At 39.7% G+C, this 5,259-nt stretch overlaps 1 pseudogene; it reads left to right on the forward strand.

Moving 5' to 3' along the window:
* The first annotated feature begins 3,481 nt into the window (after positions 1 to 3,481).
* Positions 3,482 to 3,553, forward strand: LOC132020955 (U4 spliceosomal RNA; annotated as a pseudogene).
* Positions 3,554 to 5,259: the final 1,706 nt, after the last annotated feature.

Genomic DNA, 5,259 nt, shown 5'->3' on the forward strand with positions numbered 1-5,259 from the left:
AAAGCTATGGTACACAAAAACACCAGTTTGTGTGATAAAAGCTTGACAGCCTTGCCTACATATAAACCAAAGAAAATAACATGCCTGTGACAGCTACAACAGCAGCAATTTTAAACTTCTCACTGATGAAATGCACTTTGAAGTCACAACTCTTGCATAAATCTGGATGTCACTTTTTTCATGTTGTAATTTTGCGATCCAATGGATCATTGTGTAGACCCTCTACCTGCAAATGAGCTTAATAATGCAGCATGTGCACAAATCATTGAGCTATCAGTGACATCAGGGGTTTGGCTGCTGGGGTTATTAACAGATATTTTTTCACCTAGAAGCACAGACTAAAATCAATCATTCTGATAACTAGGCATGGCATGAGCTGTCTGCACTTTCATTTCAATCTGATTAATCACATATACACAGACCTTTAACTTAAAGGAGCAATTGTTCACATTTAATCACAAAGAAACATTCAAGCATACCATCAGACATTACTAAATTTAACTACAATTTATGCTTCCTGTTTTAGCAAATATATGTATGATAATATGGGTTTCTGGGTATAAATACATTGCTTCATTCGTTTGACAAATATTAAAATTGAAGCTAAGTAAAGTAATCCACTGTGGTTTTTATCATTTATCATCTATTTGATGCTTTTGAAGTTTCCATTATACACATACATTTTATTGCACAATTTATGCTGATGATCACAGTACAGGTAAATTATTAGCATTATGTATTTTTCAGTAAAGTAGAACAGGCTAGATATCAAATTTCATCATGTTACATGTCCTACTTCTTGCCAAGATTTGTTTCTAGTACCCTGTCAATTTCTCCTGGCTTCTATAATGCAAGAAAACAAATACAGTTGTGGCTACAGGATTCTCTTTGGGTTTTTTTGTTTGTTTGTTTGTTTTGTCTGAAAGAGAGTTGGGACCAAGCAAATCCCTCTTATGATCCTCACAACAGTTTTCCTGGGAAACACAACATTCCAGAAGGCACATCTGCTGTTACTATAACAACAGAAGGGCAGAACCTGAAGAGAATCATATGCACTAGAGGACAGTCCACAAACCAGGTTTCTTGGGTTCCTCTCCAAGAAGACAAAGGTGACTTTCATTAAAAGAAGCACAACTTGAAGAGAGTTTTGATGTCTAAGAAGGGCACAGGGTGGTCAAAATTTGGGAAAGTTAGAAGGGTAGCTCAAGATTTATAGACCAAAGGTGCAAAACTGCTCTCAGAGAAATCAGCTATCAGAGCTGCAGGAAAACAACCCATGGCTGGGATATGTGGACAGAGTTAAGAATTGGTCCAGGGTGATAGCAGATCGAAGAAAGAATTACAATATGACCAAGGACAAACAGTACTACCTTGAGAGGAAGATAAAGTCGCTGGTCCCCCTCAATCATCCAGGACCTTAGAGATACTGAGAATGGTCTTGGACTGGCTATCCAGGAAAGTGTTGACATGCTCATGAGCTGGACATGGCAGTGAGTCTCAATCAGTCCATTGGAGACTTTGCCTCTGTCCCTGCCTTAGCTTTCTGCTTTATTGGTTTCCTCTCAGGTCCTTGACCTTTTCAGTCTTCTTGTCCAACTTCCCATATGAGATTGACCTCCATTTTCAAGCATACTCCAGCCTGTCTGCCATCCCAAGGAAACCCTATCAGGTAATTAATCCCACTCTCCATTCCTAGTCTCTTGGTTTTTAGTTTCTCCCTACCTAAGCTCTAGCTTGGCTTCAAAATGGAGTTTTCACACATTCCCTGGATGGACCTTTGCCCTTTTTATGGTCCAAATGGGTCATTAAGCCAATTAAATCACTGTCCAGTAGGGGAGATTAACACCCAACAGAAAATAAATAAGGTGGCACATAAAATCCATGGCAATGTCTATAAGTTCTTTGAAAGAAATAAACTGAACTGAAGAAAAAATGCAGTGGAATGATAATACTTCGGGAAGGTGGTCAGAGAAGACATCTCTAAGAGGCTGATTTTTAAATGGAGACTGAAGAAGAGGGAAAGTAGGTAGTCACATTAGCAACAGTGTGCAGATCCCTGTGGCATATGACAGAGGCGGTGGTTATAAAACAGAAAGACCAAGTGAGGCTTCTCAGCAGTGAGTCAAGGTCGCAGGGTCTTGAAAAGAGGGCGAGAAGTAGGTCTGAGCCCGATCATGGAGACATTTACAAGCCATGGTTAAAGAGTCTGGATTTCATTTAAATTTCTTGCATGGCATATTGTCACAAGGCCTGAAGAGACCTTTGGGACTCATCCCATCTGTCAGGTAGAAGGTAATTCTTTTGCTTTTTAATCCATGCACCAACTTTTATAAGTCAACTTGACTAATGTTTGTTTATAATCAGTGAGTAAGCTGCTACTTTAATACTGCTACCCTGGAAGAGGCCCCTTCAAGGCATGTTAAATTAACTGATGTGAATAAAAACAATGAATAAAAATACCTCTCTCCTTTAATGAGAACAGCAACTTCTGTTTCCCTGGGCTTTTTCAGTCCCATAAGACCTTTTAAAGCAGAGTGAGCGTGTTATGGTTCAAATGCTAAAAACATAATCTCATCTCTCTCTTGTTGGGTCATGTTTCGAGAAGCCATTTTAGATCAATCTTTTTGAGCACAGAAGCTCTCAGAAGCTGTGGCTAAAACAGACCCAGTACCACTGTGAGGTTGCCCATCTTTCCCTGAAGCTGTTCTCACAAGGATCCAAAAGAGGTTGCAATCCTTTATCTGACACATGGACTCTTGGGCTGGCGGGCTGTTGACAAAAGAAGCTCTAAAGAGTGTGTTCTCCAAGGGCCTGGTTATCCACCTTGATCTCAGTGTAAAAGGTTAGGTAAAACGCCACTTTCCTACTTGCCATTTCTAGAGGGGTTACCAACAGTTTACACAAGTACTTTCTGAATCTCTTCCTATGTTGTGCCTGTACCATCTCTCAAGTACTCGATTCCGTATGTTTATTACTCGCCCTTCAAAGGGGTGAAGCTGTATAATGAAAACTCGATTTTATTCCAGTTCTGTAACTAATTTGTTTTGTGATCAAGTAAAAATTGTTTCCTCTCCTAGCATTATTTTTATTTGCAAGATGACTGCTATGGCCTCTTTCCAGCTCTATCACTCTATGAATTTCTATCAACATGTGACTCAAAAATAACGCAGGTACTAGTTACAGTAGGCTAAACTACTGTTAACAAATAGATCCGGGAGTGCAAAACCTCAAACAAAACAGATTTCAATAGTCCAGGACAGTGTTCTAGATCAGCTGACAGCTCTGCCCCCCTCTTTGATTCAGGAAACTGTTGTGACCACATGGTCTCTGAGTTCATTCTGCAAATAACCCATCCAGCCCATCAGAAAGACGGCAACTTGAAGTCCAGGGCCAGAGATATCCTGCAGGGTAAATGGAGTAAAGATGACACATGTCTCTCCCTCTTTCTCTGCTCTGGCAAGAGTTTAAACACGGGGCCACTAGCTTTGCGCAGTGGCAGTATCGTAGCCAATGAGGTTTATCCAAGTCATGATTATTGCTAATTGTAAACACAGGGCCACACCTAGCTACAAGGGAGGCTGGCAAGTCCAGTTCCAGGCTGGATCCAGACAGAACTCCATGACTAAGGAGAAGAGGAGAATGGATTTGGGTAGACAGATAGCAATCTCCGTTACACACCCAACACCTTTATGACACTTCATGGTCTACAAAGCTTCTCATCGACTGGATGTTCACCACAGCTCTGTGAAACACTTATTAAGAACTCCATTCTATTGAGGTGAAAACTATGTCCCAGAGAGATTACACATGAGATACAAGGTCTCACAGTTAAGAGCTGAGCTAAGCTTCAATTTCAGGTCTGTGGGTCAGTGTCTTCCCTATTATATATACTAAATTAAATACTATCAGCATAGAAAATAATAATTATTTATTATGGAGTTCTGTCTGGATCCAGCCTGGAACTGGACTTGCCAGCCTCCCTTGTAGCTGCATGAATATGATAGGGTTTGAAGAACAAAGAGGCATTATTGAAAAAAGTAATGGGAGCAGCTAAAGTATACCACAGACCCAGCCGAATCTCCCGAGTGCTAAGAGGTCTCTAGATAACCTGGGAAGAATTTAAGACGTGGAATTTAAAAAGATTATTTATTTATTTATTTTTTAAAAGCTGATGAAGTTTGCAATTGAAGCATTTACTTATTTTGCTCTCACTCTCAGCTGGTCTACGAAGTACACCTAAGGACAAAAGAATTGCAAGAAACACTGACTAGAGGTAAACAAACTATACAAGAAGGCCAGAATCCAAAAATATAAAAATTAAAGATATAGAAGGTCATCCCATACACAGAGAGGTGGTTTTCTACTGGCCGTAGACTTGCAGATTGCTAGAGAGAACAATATATCCCTCCACGCTTACAAATCATTTGCCGCTTCAAATATTTTATGCTTGCTATGAAAATCCAACCATAAACTACCACTAAACCAACCTCATGTCTTGTGAAGATCAGTCAAGCAATCCCTAAAGCACAACCTTGAAAAATCCTACCTGAGTTCTTCCTTACTTTAAGTCAAATTCGTGTGAAAATAAAGAAGTCCTAAGGAATGCGTTAGGTATAATTATTCTTAGTTTTAGTCTTCAAAAGGAATTGAGATAGTGTTTCAGGATGATTTTTTTTTTTTTAACAAATCTCTCCCTACTCCCATTCAGATCATTTCACAGTTTAAAAGTAAAGATCCCCTTTCTCTCTTGTTCAAAAGGGGTCATTTTTTTAAAGGGACAGTAGTTTTATGGATTACCAACACTATATATCTAAGGTTGCAATGAATCTCAGAGTCCAGCTGTTATTCATGAAGCACCCAGGATGGATTTCCAGAAAAGGAACATTGGTAAAGCCACAAAGTCAGTGATGGGGTGCCAGATGTGACAAGATAATGCATTATTTCATAGGGCAAGTTACTACCATTCTAACTTGCGCTCTTTCTGAGAAGTACAGGAAAGCTTATCAATGGATATGATTCCTCACGGAGAATTTTAAGAATTACGCTGCCCTATATCCTATCATGACAAAGCTCTCCTGGACCCTTTCTCCTAATTCATTTTTATTCTAGACACCCAGGGGCCTCACAGAGACAGCACTGGCTACTTTTTGTCACCGTTTAGGAGAGGCTAGGAATTCTACCAAATTATCCCACCATGGCCTTTAAAAAATCTAACTACACCCAACTTCCTTTAGCAATTTTGAGCCCTGTTTTGCTTTT

The sequence above is a fragment of the Mustela nigripes genome, chromosome 6 (genome assembly GCF_022355385.1).
Source record: "Mustela nigripes isolate SB6536 chromosome 6, MUSNIG.SB6536, whole genome shotgun sequence".
NCBI classification, from domain to species: Eukaryota; Metazoa; Chordata; class Mammalia; order Carnivora; family Mustelidae; genus Mustela; species Mustela nigripes.